We start from the raw sequence: 17,989 nt of genomic DNA, 5'->3' as shown, positions 1-17,989 counted from the left end.
AGTTGGGCCTGGTGAGGATTTAAGGTCCCCAACCCTAATCTGTGGGTTGCCATCTGATTGGATTTTGTTCTGATCCTGAGCTGATTTGAGGATGTATTTTAATTGATTGTCTGATTTTATGTTAATGTGTTATACATTTGATGTTAGCCGCTCTGAGCCCGGCTTCGGCTGGGGAGGGTGGGATATAAATAAAATTTATTATTATTATTATTATTATTATTATTATTATTATTATTATTATTATTATTTCCCACCCTGCTTCTGGAAGGTCTATGGCTCCTCCTACAATGACTAACCCTTTTCTGCCCACGGTACTGCTGCATGCACTCTGCCACAGTCTGAAAGGCAAGTCAAGATTTGGCAGGGCTGCATGTCATCTGAGCTTAAGCAGTAGCTCCCAGCTGCACACACGGACCTCTGGGTTGCAATGTGTTTTGTGGAATTTAGGCCAGATGAAACAAATTGGACTTCTTTCCCTGTAATGTGTTCAGGATCAGGATGCCAGACTTTAAATATATGTCCCCCGCATCTGTTAGAAGAAACTGACCTAGTAATTTTAAACCATTTTGTGATTTCTATGCTAGGCTTGTGGTTTTTATATAGACATTCATCTGAGTCTTCCGCCCCCCCCTGCCCCCCCATTGTGTCAGCTGTAGTCATCTTCCTGCAGTTAACCACACAGTGTGTCTTAGTAACCGAGCATGCCAATAACCTCAGGATGCAGTTCTTTCTCATTGTGGCTAATGGAAGAGCTGGATGAAGGACAGGAAAGCCAAATCAGCGCAGGCTTGGCTGAAATAGTGGTTAAGGAAGAAGAGATGGGCTGGGGCGGGGGAGGAAAGAGGCACACATCTATTCTTGCAGTGTTCATATGAAATATTCACAATGCCATGGTTGAATGGAAGTCAAAGGACCGAGTTTAGCTTAACTTGTCTCATATCCTGTTCTCAAGAAAAGCTCTGTTAGTATTATTATTTTAAAAAACAACAGAAAAATGCTGGCCAATTACTTTTTTCATCTGTATGGAACAATAAGTAGGTGCCTATAGCCCATTCCTATGTTCTACTGCATGGTAGCCAAAAAAGACAGGATTAGGTGCTGGGCTCCCACCTGGAGCAAGACTATAGCTATAGCTATCTAGCTATATCTTGTGCTGATCTTGATAGCTAGGTGCTGCCTGTTTAGAAGGACCCCATGTATCCTGTCTCCAGGGAGAGTCTAAATCTGGCTGGGTTTCCCCAGCCGCTAACCTGCACCAGCAAATTAGCGCAGCAAGTGGACAATCCAACACTATATTTGGGTAAGTATCCCAGGTTCCATCCCTGGCATCTCCAGCTGAGCTAGGAATTTCCCCATCCTCAATAAGCCTGGACAGCTGCTGCCCATCAGTTTAGACAACACTGAACTAGATGGACCAATGGTCAGACAGCATTCTGTGTTCCTGTGTACACAAATACACACACTTGACACCTGCAAGGATCAGCATGTTACAACAGAATCTTTATCAAGGGGAAATATTCATGGTGACCCTTATTAAACAACTAGTTACCACAAACAGATGAAATGTGTGTGCCTGTCATGCACTTGCGTGCCAAGGCCCCGTGACCCACAGTTCCCCTATGGAACATGGACACAATTATTTTGGTTTATGTGTTCAGATAGGCTACAACTTTATTGTTTATAGATGTGAGCAGTTTGGCTTAGGCATTGGATGAAGCCAGGCTATGACTCCCACCTGTCTGCAGGGAGTCTAAATCTGGCTGGGTTTCCCCAGCCACTCTGGGCAGCTCTCAACAGAATATTAAAAACACGATAGGGTAAACCACCAATAGGAGGAGCTCTAGGACTTACATCAAATAGGGACCTCCCCCAAGGGGTCTCCGTTGGGGTTGTGACATGGCCGGAGGCCCCGGATCCCTTTAACAGGATATACCCTTACTGAGGAGGGGCAGGTGAAGGCTACAACCTCCCCTCCATCCAAACAAAAGCTTACCCAATGCCTAACCGCCACTTGACACCAAATGGCTCACCACCAATACCCTCACACCTGCAACCAATCCCTGATGCATTCTGAAATGTCATTCAACCAGATATCATTGCCAACGTCGGAAAGGTGCACCCCATCACCGCGAAACAAGGCCTCCTGCTCAAAGGTGATGGCAGGGTGACGTATCACAGGGCCGCTCAACTGTTGCACTTTTTGCACAACTGCGCGGTTTGCCTTCTTTCTGGCTCTATTAATGGCAACCGGGTCAGGGCAACCACGCCAACAACGTCTCTCCAGCAGCTGGGACCAAATTAAGTTTGGGTACAGGGTCACAAGCTTATCAAAGTCCTCATTGATGTTCCAGGTTAGGTTGATGCCCTTTTCTGATCCTCTTTTTGATCACCTGGAAACCAGCAATACCCATGTTTACACTGCAGTGAAGGGCCCTGATTTGACTTCCCATATCATTTCTCCCTTGGGTTCAGTTCCATCAACTCCTTCCTCTCCTTTATTGATATATTTATATAGCCATTCAAATGCTTCCTTCTCATCCTTAACTACTGCGTTAAAGCCCTACCATTGACTTTTGGTTTCCTTCCTCTGAAATCTGCCTAGCTCTCCTGCTACTGTACTACTTCTCATGGCCAGTTAAGCAGTTAGGCCATTTTAAACATTGGACTTCACGGTCTTATTATGCTCCCTTCTTATTATATAGCAATGTGCATTACTTCACTTACTTCCAGAGTGGCAAGCCAGCCCTGCTGCGCTGCAGGGAGCTCTTGCATATTCTGCAAAATGGGACCCTGGACATCTGCCCCAATCACACCTCTGTCCATTACCAACGTGTAGATCCCTACGTATTGCTGATTACTCTGAGTTCCATTCTCTTCACTCTGCTCCATAACTGTTACTCTCTCCTGCCATTTCTGGTTTGCTCCCATCATTTATCTCCCCCCTTGACATTATCCTCACTTCCACACTTGAATCAGCGGATGTTCTTTTTGAATGATTGCAGACTCCACACGAGGACTCTTCCGTTCCCTTTATAGAAAGTTAGGCTATAATGTGGTCATGAAATTGGATCATTATAACCACAATAAAAACACAGCTGTCTTCTTCTCTGCTTCATGTTGGTAAATCTTCATTTGAGATCCCTTGTGTGAAAGCATTTTACTGTATTTGATTAGGCAATACTGTGGATACCAAAGAGGACTTGATACTACTGGAACGCATTTCTGAACGCGGTTTCTGAATGCGGATTTTGAGCAAACCTTGGGCTCTGATCTGCTGGAAATATAGTTTTCATTTTATTACTTTATCTGCAATGAATGGTTATTCATTTCCCTAATATTTGGGTTTTTTAATGACCAGCAGATTTTTAGAGAGTTGTTATTCACACATCATACACACACAACAGATCATCTAAAATTAATGAAAAATACAATAAAAAGAGAAATTGATTTATTCCCATCTCTTGAGGACGATTAATGATGAATTTAAACTGATTATCTGGGAAAATACCATATTTAACATAACACTCACACACACACACGAGAGAGAGAGAGAGAGAGAGAGAGAGAGAGAGAGAGAGGTGGTTAAAACAATTTGTTACATTTCAGAATGAAAAGATGCATGGGTGGAAACCTTTTGTTACTGAGTAATTGATCATGGGAAGAAGTGTTGAAAAAACCTCTTCCTAATCCTTCTCCACATAGAATTTGATTCAACAGATTGAGCAAAGATCAGTTAATCACAACAACTTAAGGACTTCAATCACATGCATACTTCCATGGGAGAAAGCCCCATTGAACACAGTGACTCTGTTCACGCCTAACAATAAGCCAAACCATGGTTTAGTACAAATGTATGGGCATGTGGGCTTCCAGACAGATCATGGCCACTTGCCTCCTCCTCTGATCAGCTCTTGCTGCACTTCTGTGATCTAAGCCAGAGGTAGGCAACCTAAGACCCGGGGGCCGGATGCAGCCCAACTGCCTTCTCAATCCGGCCCACAGACGGTCTGGTAATCAACGTGTTTTTACATGAGTAGAATGTGTCCTTTTATTTAAAATGCATCTCTGGGTTATTTGTGGGGCATAGGAATTTGTTCATATTTTTTTCCTTCAAAATATAGTCCAGCCCACCACATGGTCTGAGGGACGGTGGACCGGCCCATGGCTGAAAAAGGTTGCTGACCCCTGATCTAAGCCATGGTTTGTCTTAGCATGCTGTCCATACTCAGACTCATGGTTTATTTCTTCCAGACAAACCATAAACTGTAAATCAAGACAAACCTTGATTACAGCTTGTGGTTTGTTTGGGGCTCACAGTAGTGTGGCACATTTGGTGGATTGTGAGGTCCTTGGGGTGAGGATGTTAACCACCTGGTGGCACCTGGCCCAGGGGTTGCAACTCTCAACAGGTCCTAACTCTCAACAGCATGACCTGGATGCTCAAATGCCTTTGCAGTCATCACATAACACTTTTCAGTGGAGTGAGTTCACATGTGTATTAATTTGATTATTCATTTCCAGTGTAATTCTTTGCATGTCTACTCAGAAGTTCAACAACATTCCCTTCCAGGTAAGTGTGCACGTAATATTGTAGCCTTTAAATATTTTTGCCCCCACCTTCCAATGGTGTGGTCCACAAGGCAGCATACAATTTGTTCTTTGAAACAACATTGTCATAAAAATAAAACAGCCTAAAAATAGAAGCCTATAAACACAGTATGATTAAAAATAACATAAAACACAGCACAACGGGAGGTAGTGCAAAGTTAATCAAATGCTGTTAAATGCTTGGGCATTTTTTTTTAATGTGGCCAGGTGCTTGGTGAATTAAACATGTGGGATCCATGTCATTTTCATGGCTCTTTCCAGCTGGGATTGATAAACCAGCTTGGGGAGGGTGGTTTTGAGCTAGGAAAATGAGAGGAGGGTAGAGGTTTAAGCAACCTGTACCCACGCTCACTCCTCATGTTCATTCACAGCCTGACTTTTTTGAGTTCAAATAAACGCAAAGGGAGAAACCACGGAATGCTGTTTAATGTATGGTTTCATGAGCTTCACTTGTCCATCATCATTAAGTTTATAGTACCCAAGTGTAGAGAAATCAACCCATTTACATTCAAGAAAGCAATTAGAAGTTAGAACATTTGAACAGATTCAATGAAGAGGAATTATCCTCACAGGAGTCAATTTTCTCCATCTTTGCTGGAAGCCAAGCATTCCCTTCTGCCTGTTTGGGTCCAAGTGGACAGAGAGTGGAAGAAACTTGCTAGCATTTATGACCTACCTTTTTAGTTCATGGAGGGGAAGGATACAAATGAAGACAAGCAAAAATATCAACTTGATTTTTTCAGGATCCTTAGCATTTTAGTAATAGGAAGAGGGATCAAGAAAGATCCATGGCCAGGCTATTTGGATTCCTGGGGACTGCCATGTTTTTCTGGGAGTGATGGCATGCCATCAAGCCCTGTTGCTCCCAAGGTATGGTAACTTGTTCTATGTTCAGTCAAGGTGTGCTCATTCAAGCAAAAGTCCTTGTATCCTAGCTACTCGGGTTGGCAGTGGTTGGATACATCCTTTCAGAAGGTTTAAAAGAAAATTATTTTTATTTGGAGGGGGGGCAGAATGGATAAAGTGTGTAACCTTTGGATCACCTTGTAAGTTGTTTAAAATTTACCTTTATAATTAGTGTTTGTGGATGGATTTTTATGAATTTGCGCTTTAAAATCTGCCTGGAAACAGGATGGGACAGATCTCTGGGAATTGAGATGCAATGGACTTCAGTTGTTATGTCCATCCCTACATGAGGAAGGAGAAAATAAGAAGTTATTTGCTTCATAGTTTATAGGTTGGCCCATAGTTTCTACAGCAGTGATCCAGTGGAACTTGCCATGAACATTAAGGGGATATTCATGTCCCAAGAATTTCGGCACATGCACCAAGCTGGGGAGTAATGATTTGCTATGACTCCATGTTGTGTTACTGTACTATACATAAGAACATAAGAGCTTGCTGGATCAGGCCAATGGCCTATTTATTCCAGCATCCTATTCTGATAGTGGCCAGACAATGCCTATGGGAAGCCTGCAAGCAGGAACGGAGCACAGCAGCATTCTTTTCTCCTGCATCTTATAGCAAGAAGAGTTTGGATTTAATATCCCGCCTTTCACTCCCTTTAAGGAGTCTCAAAGCGGCTAACATTCTCCTTTCCCTTCCACCCCAAAACAAACACACTGTGAGGTGAGTGGGGCTGAGAGACTTCAAAGAAGTGTGACTAGCCCAAGGTCACCCAGCAGCTGCATGTGGAGAAGCGGGGACACGAACCCGGTTCACCAGATTACGAGTCCACTGCTCTTAACCACTACACCACACTGGCTCTCAACTGATATTCAGAAGCATACTGCCTCCAGATTTGGGGTCTCTTCCTTACATTCTACCTGAATGCTACTATAAACCTGGGTGAAAACACCCGGGGTTGTACATAGTTTGAAATGGCCCTTACAAGCTACACAATATATATCAACAGTTTTGTGACTCGTCCATTTCCAAGTGGGTTTGGGGCCTGCCAGGAATCTCTTCTTCCAAATGCAAATAAAATAGCTGGTAATGTAGGCACACTCTGTACTTCAGAAGAGAAACATGAAACTCCACAATGTGATAATCCCCACTATAGCTTTGACGTTGGGGCGGGGGGGGGGGAGATGCTGGAAAATATCCAGAGATTCTTGTGGATGTCATCATTAAGTGGTACTCTCTGCTCTTGCTCTCTGGGCCTTGTCTTTTCCTCAGGCAGCCTACCCAGCCATCACTAATCTGCTTGGACAGTGTGGTCCTACCACACACTCCAAATATTGGTAAAATATTGTTTCCTGGCAATGATGTAACTGGTATCTGGAGTTGCTGGGAAGCAAGAATGACCATGTGCCAAATGGCCTGTGACACTGAACCCATCCTTTCCAAGTTTCATTATTCTTCCTCCCTACCCCAACTCTAAATGGCAGGTGCCAGTGCAATAAAAATTAATAATAATAATAATAATAATAATAATAATAATAATAATAATAATAATTTTATTATTTATACCAGTGTTTCCCAACCTTTTTTGGGCAAAGGCACACTTGTTTCATGAAAAAAATCTCGAGGCACACCACCATTACAGCCCCGTGACGTCAGCGCGCAGCGTCACGCCGGGAAGAACATGAATTGCTAGCAAATTACATAATCACCTCCTTGAGGGCTGGCTCATCTTCTCCGAAGGCAGAACCCCATTAATTAACAGCACAGACTCACACCATAGCCAAGACGAGGGGGGAAACCTCAGTCATGCACAGTCATGCACATGTGGGGGCTAAATGAGGACGAAGACCGGGCAGAGAGCAGGGTTCAAATCACCCCACCTGGCCAGGACAATCCCTGGGTGCTCCCTTGGGCCACTCGCCTGACCCACCTCGCAGGGCTGTTGTTGCGAGGATAACACGGGGAGAACCACGCGTGCCCCCGGGAGCTCCTTGGAGGAGAAAGCGGGCGATGAATGCAATGCACGAAATATATGAGAGGCGACCAGGTTTTGCAGGTGAGGGGCCCCCACCAGCCTCTGCTTCCAACACCCGGCGCAACGACGCCAAAGTTTCCCCCCGGGCTCGGCTCGGGGAGCAGCGCTGCTCCCCCCCGGCTCCCCTTCGCCCTCCCGGCTCTCTCTGCCGCCCACTGGGGACCCCCCTCACCTGCCAAGTCCGGAGCGCCGGTGGAAGTTGCATGCATGCATGCAGGGCGCCGCGTTGCCATTGCATTGTACTGCACTCCATGCAACGCCTGCACGCATGCATTGCCTTGCACGCACGCCAAGGGGTCTCCCCGCGGTCCGATGCGTCCCCTCCGGCGCGGATGCAGCATTGCAAAAATTAACCCCCCCCGACGCAGCCCTACCTGGGGGGCAGCCTCCGCCTCCGCCGCTCCGCCTCCGCGGGGATCCCCTGGCTCCATCCTGCCACCCGATCTCCGCGGGGGCGCAGGCAGGCTGCGCGGGGTCTGCACGGAAGAGCCCCTGCCCGCCCGCCCGCCCGCCGCCGCTGCGCTCATTCCATGGCCGGGAGAAGAGCGCTTCAAACAAAACGCCCGGCCCGCCAGGCCACGCTGGGAAACGTAGTTTGCGCACCCCGCGCGGGCGTGGAGCCCAAGGGCGAGGGGACTACGGATCCCGGCAGCCCCCGCGCCGGGGACGGAGGGGGAGAGGCCGGGTGCAGGGATGGAGGGACGGGTGGGCGAGCGAGTGAGTGAGTGGCAGCCGCCAAGCCTTGGCCGAGAGCCAGGAAGGGCCTCCCCGGAGGAGGAGGAGGAGGAGGAGGAGGGAGGCGCAGAGCGGGAGGGAGGGAACCCCAGGGGTCATCTAGTGACGGCGCCCCAATCGAAAATTTGACTTTTTTAAAAAAAAAATCTTTTGAATTTTTTAATTTTTCCTGCGGCACACCAGGCAACATCTCGCGGCACACTAGTGTGCCGCGGAACAGTGGTTGGGAAACACTGATTTATACACCGCCCATCTGGCTGGGTTTTTCCAGATACTCTGGGCGGCTTCCAACAAAAGATTAAAAATACATTAAAACATCAGTCATTAAAAACTTCCCTAAGCAGGGCTGCCTTCAGATGTCTTCTAAATGTCATATTTATTTATTTCCTTGACATCTGACGGGAGGGCATTCCACAGGGCGGGCGCCACTACCGAGAAGGCCCTCTGCCTGGTTCCCTGTAACTTCGCTTCCACAGGGAGGGAACCGCCAGAAGGCCCTCGTGCTGGACCTCAATGTCCGGGTTGAATGATGGCGTTGGAGATGCTCCTTCAGGCATACAGGACCGAGGCCGTTTAGGGCTTTAAAGGTCAGCACCATGAAAATTCTGCTTCCTGAGATGCCTTTTGTCCCCAAGAAGAAAGAGTTCATTGCAAGCTTCCCTTCTAGGGCTAATAGCGGCTTGGTGGGGGATGGGCAGGAGGGATAACTTCCTCTAGACCATGACAGGGGGTGAAAGGGCTTCCCCATATGTGTCATGGTCCCCATCCTGATTGTGTCTTCCTGGGACCTGCTATTTAGAGTGTAGGAGGGAAATAGCACTTGAAGTGACATATTTTGTGTCACGCATAGTGTGATTGTAGCACCCTGCTTGTGGTTAACGCTTAGCTGGAATGAAATATTCAACGCAGCAATAGAGAAATTAAAATAATTTATTTGTCAGACAAATAAATGAGACACACAGTGGTATATGGTTACCAAAGCTCTGCCCACTCTAGCCCTGATGGCCAGCACTTATACCTAGCGTACTCAGTTCCCCCTTACTGAGATGCAGAAGTTTGATCAAGACTTCTCTTCCTCCCAATTAATTGGAGGGCCTCAACCCCTTTGTGCACTTACCCTTAGCTGGTTCCCTGGTTATTTCTCTGGTTCTCCCCGGTCCATCACCGTCAGTGAGCAGGGTATCAGACAGATGAGACTTCTGCGTTCCCCTAGAAAAAATGTTCCAGTGCGCGCTGGGTAAGCAGTTAGTGGTCCTCCCTCTTGTACCCTGCCCGCTAAGGCGAAGGGGCTGTGTTCCAGCAGACCACTTATCCGAGTCACAGAGGCACCATAAGATGTAGCACCCTGCTTGTGGTTAACACTTAGCTGGAATGAAATATTCAACGCAGCAATTGAGAAATTAAAATAATAATTTATTTGTCAGACAAATAAATGAGAGACACAGTGGTATATGGTTACCAAAGCTCTGCCCACTCTAGCCCTGATGGCCAGCACTTATATTTCCTCGGCCCAGCCCCCTTGCTCCTCCTTTGGCTGCCTCTGTCCAATCAGCCTGGTTGAAATTCCTATTGGCTGTTTGCTAGAACCAATCATAAAAGATACACCCATTTCCTATTACCTTTTATGGGAGACAAAGAGCTATATTTCCTTCTATCCATAAATGGCAGACAAGTAGCCATATATCTTACATTTGCCTCGACAAGGCACCTTAATTACCAGATCACCTTTTACCCTATTACCCTATTGCCCTATTCACTCCAAAACAGATGGCTAAAACATATGGCTCATGGTAACAGAGATCTTGGGTTCACCTTCTCACACACCATCAATGAAATAAGAATCTAACATAAGAATCTAACATTTCTTACTTTCTAAATCCTTTGCATAATTACATTAAGCCAATATATTTCATACATTAACATATATAGCTTTTTAGAAGAAAAGGAACTTAGTAAAAACAGTTTCAAAAAAAAGCCTCTTCAGTTTACACCCCCTTTCCCAGCCAGCTGCTGTTCCTATTAGCTCTTGCCCTTTAACCTTATGAAAATATGGCTCGAGTCTAATGGGAGGCACCTGGTATTATTTTCTGTTAAACAATAAATCTTACTATTTACCAACTCTTAGTGTTTTTGCAGCTTGATTGTATTCTGTAATATGTATGGTCAGTATGACCTTTGCTCCCAGCCTGTAATTTCCTTTTACAACTTTGAGAAACGTGTCTCCTGCTACTGCTATAAATCAGGGGGGCCCTGTTCAAGAGGATAAACAACTGCCAAAGTACTTAGCCAGCTGCTTTTCTGCCTGGCATGAAAGATACAAACATTTGCAAATATATCTATCTTTAAGCTCATTTTAAAATACAGACCTTGATCAGATGCCTCATGATCACCAGGCATTTTTATTTAGATAGGACTGGGTGACATGTCTAATATGTTCAATGGGATGTTATTTATTTCAGTTTTATTGGGGAATCTGTACAAACATTTTTCAATTTTGTTTAAAACATTAATGTACTGCCCTTCATTGTAAAAATCCCACAGCATCCTTTTCCAGAAACATTTAACATAAGCTGGTGCTTTTTAACTGCTTCTTTGCCTCCTCCCCTTTTCATTCTCTTCATGCCATTCTAACATATGCCTCCTACAGGAAAAACAAAATGGGAATGGCCTGTATTGATTGTTTGAACATTTCTGTGAGGTAGGTTGGGTCGGGAGTCAGTTTTAAAAGTTGCTTAAGTTGTAAATAGAAATATGCCGTACAAGTTAGACCTACATTTAAAAAAGCTGTGTCCAGAGAGAAGCTTTGAGTTGTTTGTCAGGGAAAAGCCCCCCTTCCCATCATGCTCTTTTAACTTCAGTCCCGTTAACCATGCTCAGTTGGAAATGCAAAAGGCTATCTGTTTGAAGTTCATGGCTGAGCAAAAATTCAAACCTTGATTTCCACAGCCCTCCTTCTATTCAAGTATACCAGAAGTGGTCTTCCAGATATGACCTTTTAATTTCATCTGTAATGTCTATTGATTCCTATAATTTCCTACATTTTCCCTGTAGCTAGGCAAAACATTCAATAAATTATCAGAACAAACAGAGTTGAAAATGAGATCATTTAGCTGGGCAATTTCCTTTCAATTCTGCAATGTGAGGTAGGAAAACAATGCTGCAGCCTGCTTTTATCTCATTAGAATGTTTCCACTTACGTTTAATGGCCACAATTAATTAACCTTCAAGCAAGAGCCTTTTATCTTAGATACATACTAGGATTCTGCAAAAAGAAGTCGTCTGTGTTTTAGTGTTCTCTTGTTGACTGTTGGTTGAAAAAGACAAGAAAAAAAATACAAATGGCAAAAATTAAAATAATGCAAAAAACAAGTTTCAGATGGAAATTGCACTCCATTACCATTTTGCGAAAGCCTGTATTTCAGATTTCAAAATAGCAAGGCAAGCAATGAACTGAAAACTCATTTGTGCACAAAGCACTGCAAAGTGTGGGGTGTAGTTTAGCTTTTTAAAAATATTCTGAACAAAGTGGGTAAACAACCAGAGACCCGTTACAAATAGTTTTCCCACTCTTTGTTTGTTTCTACACAACTTTTATCTCTCTCTCTCTCTCTCTCTTTTTAAAAAAGCTCTACAATCTCCATTTGCTTACACGATCATAGATTTAATCAACGGTTAAAAGGGTTTGTTGTAAGCAGACACAATCCTGACAATTACGAGATCTCAGCTTACTTGTGTCATATTGATAGAAACGAGCACATCATCAATGGTGTCTTCATTATACCAAGAAGGACAGAATTCACTATTATATGACAGAATCACCTGAGAAAATAAGAAGATTTTGTCATTACTCCCATGCCCTGCTCCAGAATTCTTTTAACTGCCGTATATTGTTGACTCAGCATGAAAATAATGAGCAACTTTAGTCTGGTCAGACAAAAAGCAAAAGAAAAAAGCAAACATTTTCAACAAAATAATCATTTTAATTCCTTCATTATAAAAGCATTTTATTTGAAAGCTAGCCCACAGAAACATGCCAGGCACACTTGCATTCACAAAAATGGTATATATCAAAACCAGCTAAAGATCGGAACTGTGGGCTCACATTTACTGTTACTGCTTGAAGAATTAATTTGTTCATTTATTTTATTTATTAAATTTGGATACTGACTTGTCCACACCCTCAAGCCTTACCAACTAAAATTCATCCAGCACAACAGGACTAGACAGTGCTCTGGACACCCTTTGAGATTAATTTGCTATCATAGCGGAGCCACAATCCCGGTGGAGGCAAGTGATTATTTCCTCAAAATGCTTTGCGAAGAAGTGTACAGTGAGCTACCATCAGTTCTACCCCCTCCTTTGGGCCGGACTGTAAGAAGCCCCACACTGCCCAGAAGAGCTCTGATTGGATGGCAAAGTGAGGATGCAATGCAGGCAACAAGTACTGTATTGGCTTGAATATAAGCCACACTTTTTCCCCAAAATTCTGACCGTGAGAAGTTAAAGTGCTGCCTAAATTCGTGACCTTACAAAAATTGGCTTTTACGATATCACTGCTGAAACAGACACACGGTAAAACGGAACAAAAAAATTGTTCTATTGTCAATTTGCGAGCTTGAGACGGTTGTGCAATTAAGTCTATTGTCATTCATTGCTTTCCCCATATTTTACAGTGCAGTAGTGATTTTTTATTTGCATTTATGGTGCTACAAACAAGTGTTTAACCCACTTGCAGGTCCTCTCTAGTACCCGTAGGATTTTCTTCTACATTTGCCATTTACGGGTGTGAATGCCTGTGGAATTTTAAGCAAGCGGCTTACATTCGGGTATTGCCTGCTGAGGGCCTCCTGCTGGGGGCCTGAAGGGCCCTGCCCTTCCCTCTTTCCACCTGGCTTGGGGCAGGGCCTGACAGGCTTCACAAGGACCGTGGCTGCTGCTCAGCAGAAAGGGCTCCTCTTTTAAATTGTTTTTGATTTTTATCTGTGTTGTTTTAAATGAGAGCATCTTGGCTGTGAGCCCTGGAAGACCTGCACCCTGCCTTGTTGGCCCTTTCCCATCTGTCCTGGGAGAGTGGAGTGCTGACTGACTCCAGCCACAAAAAATGAGGCTGTCGAACAGATTCTTGGACTGGAGTATTTTCTATGGGGGGTTGAGAGAGCTTGTTGCTGTTATTGATATTATTGTTGTGTCTCTAGTTTTAGATCTTACGATTTACGTGGAAATTGTTTCCATTTGGTTGTGTACTTTTTGATGTGTTTTATTTATTGCTTATGACTTCTGTTATGTTTGTAATTATGTCAATCTTGTCATGTTGTAAGCTGCCTTGAGCAGTTTCAACTATGGAAAGGCGGCATACAAATAAAATGATGTTGATGATGATTATCTTTTCTTTCTCCCCCCCCCCCCGAATTCTAAAGGTGCGGCTTATTTGCGGGTGCGGCTTATATTCGGACCAATATGGTATTACTCAGAGCAGACCTGGCATTCAACAACAGCAGCTGCAAACCCGAAGGCTGACTGATATGACAACCACAGTTCCCCAGGTTGGAGGAGGGTCTGGCACATAGCACAGTCACTCACTGCCTGCTCTGTGTGCCCCTTACCCAGCCTGTCCCACTGCCCCACACCCTGAACCATTGTGACTGGGCCCTCCTGCTATCCCCAGCCCCTCTCTTCCCAGGCATATCCCACAAAAACCCTGTAAAAACCGTTTACAATAATTTAAAGCATTTTAGACAATGGGGTTAATCATAACGAAACCGAAACCAGCTAAACAATACTGCAATTCAAATGTGTGTTCAGCTGCAGCAACTTTCATAGCTGCAGTTAGTCAGGGCCCCGCCCTACTAGGCCAGGTGGAAGAGGCCTGTCAGGCAGGGGGCAGGACCCCCTCCCCTGCCACAAGACTCACATCTGAGATAGTATTCGGCCTTCTCAGCAGCCTCAGCTGCTGCTTCTTTTTTCTAGCTGTAAATTTGCTCAGCATTTTATTAATATTTTCTGTTCTCAATTTAAACATTAAAACCTTTGAAAGCTTGCAATTTAAGTTTAAAATACATTGTTAACTTGTGTGCGCTCTCCTTCCCCTTTCAATGATCTTCAAACAGGTTGGGTGCCATGCTGCAAATTGAACATAGGCACTTTTCATGGAGAACATTCACCGAATGCAGTCTGCGTTTCCAGGTTTCCTTGATTGTTGTGGCTGTTGTTTAGTCGTTTAGTTGTGTCCGACTCTTCGTGACCCCATGGACCAAAGCACGCCAGGCACTTCTGTCTTCCACTGCCTCCCACAGTTTGGTCAAAGTCATGCTGGTAGCTTCGAGAACACTATCCAACATCTCGTCCTCTGTTGTCCCCTTCTCCTTGTGCCCTCCATCTTTCCCAGCATCAGGGTCTTTTCCAGGGAGTCTTCTCTTCTCATGAGGTGGCCAAAGTATTGGAGCCTCAGCTTCACAATCTGTCCTTCCAGTGAGCACTCAGGGCTGATTTCCTTCAGAATGGAGAGATTTGATCTTCTTGCAGTCCATGGGAGTCTCCATGGAGTCTCCTCCAGCACCATAATTCAAAATCCTTGATAGGAAGCTGTATAAGACACGGGGATGCTCTTTTTCTTCTCAGACAGTTTTAAGAAAATCAATACAACTTTTTCCATTTAAATCACAATGAGCCTAGAGTATAATTTAACAAGTCCAGCCAGAAAACCAGACAAACATGGAAAGTGGCTCCCCTCCTGTTGTCAGTTACACTGACTTTAGTTACTACTTGCTGCTAACAAGGGCAATGTGGGGAAGGTGCCACTATAGTGCTGCGATGATTCCAGATTCACTCAACAAGTCTATGTATTAAGTTGGTTTGCTTGATTGTACTACAGCCTTATTGCCTGGAAATGTCACTCCCAGAACCAAGAAACTGATTAGCTTCATATTCATCAACTCTAATCAAGGCTTATGACTCAGCCAGGGTAATAATACATACGGAAACCTTGTTCTCAAACTGAAGAAAATAAGAGTTATAAATAGAAAGGTGGTAGTTTGTAGTTGCTTAACATGTGGAGATTATTAAAACTCTTCTCTTGGCAGAAATACAACACACACACACACACACACACACAATGGGGAACTTCAGTGAATTATGATGCTTTCAGTATGAATTTGCAAAATATGCACATGCCTGTTGGGTTAGGTCATATAGCACTGAAAAGACAGAGGCTGACAGTGTTGGGGTGGGACATTCATTCCCAGAAACAACACTGGAAGTTACCAGAAGTGGGAATGCAACATGTAGTCAATATATGTGGACTTCTGACAACATATATGATCATGAAACAAGATGTACATGTATTTATTTATTTCACAAAATTTCTATACTACTTTAAGGCTGCTTGGTAATGTAGCCATGTAGAATGGCTTTTCCAAAGCCTGGTCTAAGGTTTGAATAAGATACTGTAATATTCAGTGATTGCTATTCACTGAATAGTGACAGGGATTAATGCAATGTAACCCTTCTAAAATGCAAGGGCTATGATGTAAGACTTTGGGTGTCAATTCCAGAAACTACTGCCTTGCATTTTAGAAGGGTGTCAATTCCAGAAACTACTGCCTTGCTCAGAAGTGGATCTGATATCTAATTCGAACTACAGATGGAACACTTCTCGCCATCCTCTTCCTTCTATTGCAAGAGGCAGTAGGTAAGGTCTCTATCTAGCCAGATGGCTGGAAACAGGGCTGGATTTAAATTTATGTAATGAGTTTATTTATTACTTCTCTTTAAAAAAAAAATTACTATAAAGATTGCATGCAACATTTGATGGATGGGCACTGATGTTGTAAAGTTTCCTATGGATTTTTTTTTTTAAAAAAACATATTAATGCAGGTTAGTATCACTTATAAAGAGAAAATGAACTTTTTGTGCACGTGTGCAAATGTGTATCAGAGAGTACCAAAGTTTCTAAAAGTATATAAAAGTACAGAAAAAAATAAAAGTATTACAATTCAAAAATCCTATTATTATGATTCTTCTTCAAACATATGCTTAATAAATATACTGTTCATACAAACAAGTTGGTTCAATTTGAACATTTCTGGTTTAATCATTTTCCAAATTATCATATCAGAATCTGAAAGGAAGATGAAATTAATTCCTGTCCCTGAAATTCCTGTCAGTTTAATATAGTTCACAACAGAGACCCTGTCAGATCCATGGCTGAACTGTGCCTAGGGTGCTGAATTCGGGTTTGGGGAACCCTGCCATGTACTCCCGTATCCAGTCAACAGCTGAAAGAAAAAGTTCATTTTCTCTTTACAGGTGATACTGACCTACATTAATATGTGGGTTTGTTTTTTTTTAATCCATAGGAAAATTTACAACATCAGTGCCCATCCATCAAATGGTGTATGTAAGTACTGGTGTTAGATCTGTGCATGCAAATTTATTGCCTTACAGAACAGGAATAAATCATGCATGCAAATTGTGCATCAGAGTCATGAAACAGGCTGTGAGATAATCAGTCTCATATAACCAACATACTTAAGTCTCCTGAAGCGTATGTAACCTGAAGCGTATGTAACCCAAGTACCACTGTATTGTATTGAAGGCAACTGAGCCTCAAAAGTTTCTAGTTCCCATGATTCCACCAGCCTCCTACTGTGAACTGACTCCTCCTTACTACCTGCTGTTTTGTGCTACTTATGAGGAGAACAGAATTAACAGGCAGGGCCAAACTGGCAGGTTAGAGGACACTGAGAACCTGGACACATATGTACACTCATGGTGAATTCCAGAAGGATAGGGCAACAACAATTCAATTAATACTTCTTGACTAAAAGCAACACCTGCTTCCTGCTTCTGTTTTGTGTAGGATGGCATTTCAACACTTCCTCTGCTGGCTTTCTTCCCCAGAGTGATTATCACACAGTCTCTACTTGCTTTGGAATCATGAGTCCAATTTCCAGTGAAGACCTGATACACACATCCTTTGGATATGACGCAGAATCTTACAGATCTATAAGTTCATGCTAATTGCAGAGAGGCAAGAGCCCCATAAGGTGCAGGGCTGCATATGTAGCGTAGTGTAGACTAGAGTTCTCATTGGCTATTATCACTTGAAGAGGAAACCCAGGTGGAGGGGCCCTGCCCCCACAACTGCACAACTCCTCAGACCCCTTTGCAGTGAAATTTTGCAGTGGGAACCTTGATCCTCCAGTGCTTCTACTTATGTGAGGAGCCTTATGGATCACCACTTCAAAAAGTAAACATGTGAAGGGGTTGGAGGGAGTGGGGCTAAAGGTTTATCCCTGTTGTATCCATGTTCCCTGTTCATGTGATGGCACCAGAAGAAGGCTTAAGGTGGCCCTGTATCATACATCATGTATCATGTATCATATCATATCATACATCAGACCTTCAGTTGTGACTTACTTGCCAAAAAGATTGAATGTACTGTACTGATTTGACCCCAAACACAGTAAAATTGACTTAAGAAAACAAAGAACGGGGAAGGACACTCAGGACAACTGTTCCTCCAGTTAAAGAGATGTCTACAAAGACTAGCTCTGTCCTGAATGTGCAGGCTTTCACAAAAGGTATAAACAAGACTCAGATATCATAGATAAAATTGATTCCCCTTGGCATCTATCCTAGGTTTGAGGTCTTGACTATTTCCTTCTTCTGTAGGCACAACATTTAATGTGGGTTTTGCAGGATGA

General features: G+C 43.7%; 2 long non-coding RNA genes across 2 annotated transcripts; one reads left to right on the top strand and one right to left on the bottom strand.

Moving 5' to 3' along the window:
- Positions 1-3,651: 3,651 nt before the first annotated feature.
- Positions 3,652-12,701, bottom strand: LOC310711404. The gene is made up of 4 exons (XR_014528431.1): positions 12,624-12,701; positions 12,014-12,103; positions 11,540-11,588; positions 3,652-5,796 (listed from the first exon to the last, which is right to left on the bottom strand). It is a non-coding gene; the product is annotated as an uncharacterized lncRNA (long non-coding RNA).
- A 64-nt stretch (positions 12,702-12,765) lies between these two features.
- LOC310711409 lies at positions 12,766-14,754 on the top strand. The gene is made up of 3 exons (XR_014528432.1): positions 12,766-12,856; positions 13,702-13,827; positions 14,392-14,754. It is a non-coding gene; the product is annotated as an uncharacterized lncRNA (long non-coding RNA).
- Positions 14,755-17,989: the final 3,235 nt, after the last annotated feature.

The sequence above is a fragment of the Podarcis liolepis genome (genome assembly GCF_965112155.1).
Source record: "Podarcis liolepis genome assembly, chromosome: 1".
NCBI classification, from domain to species: domain Eukaryota; kingdom Metazoa; phylum Chordata; class Lepidosauria; order Squamata; family Lacertidae; genus Podarcis; species Podarcis liolepis.
This window is presented reverse-complemented; position numbering and strand designations above follow the sequence as displayed.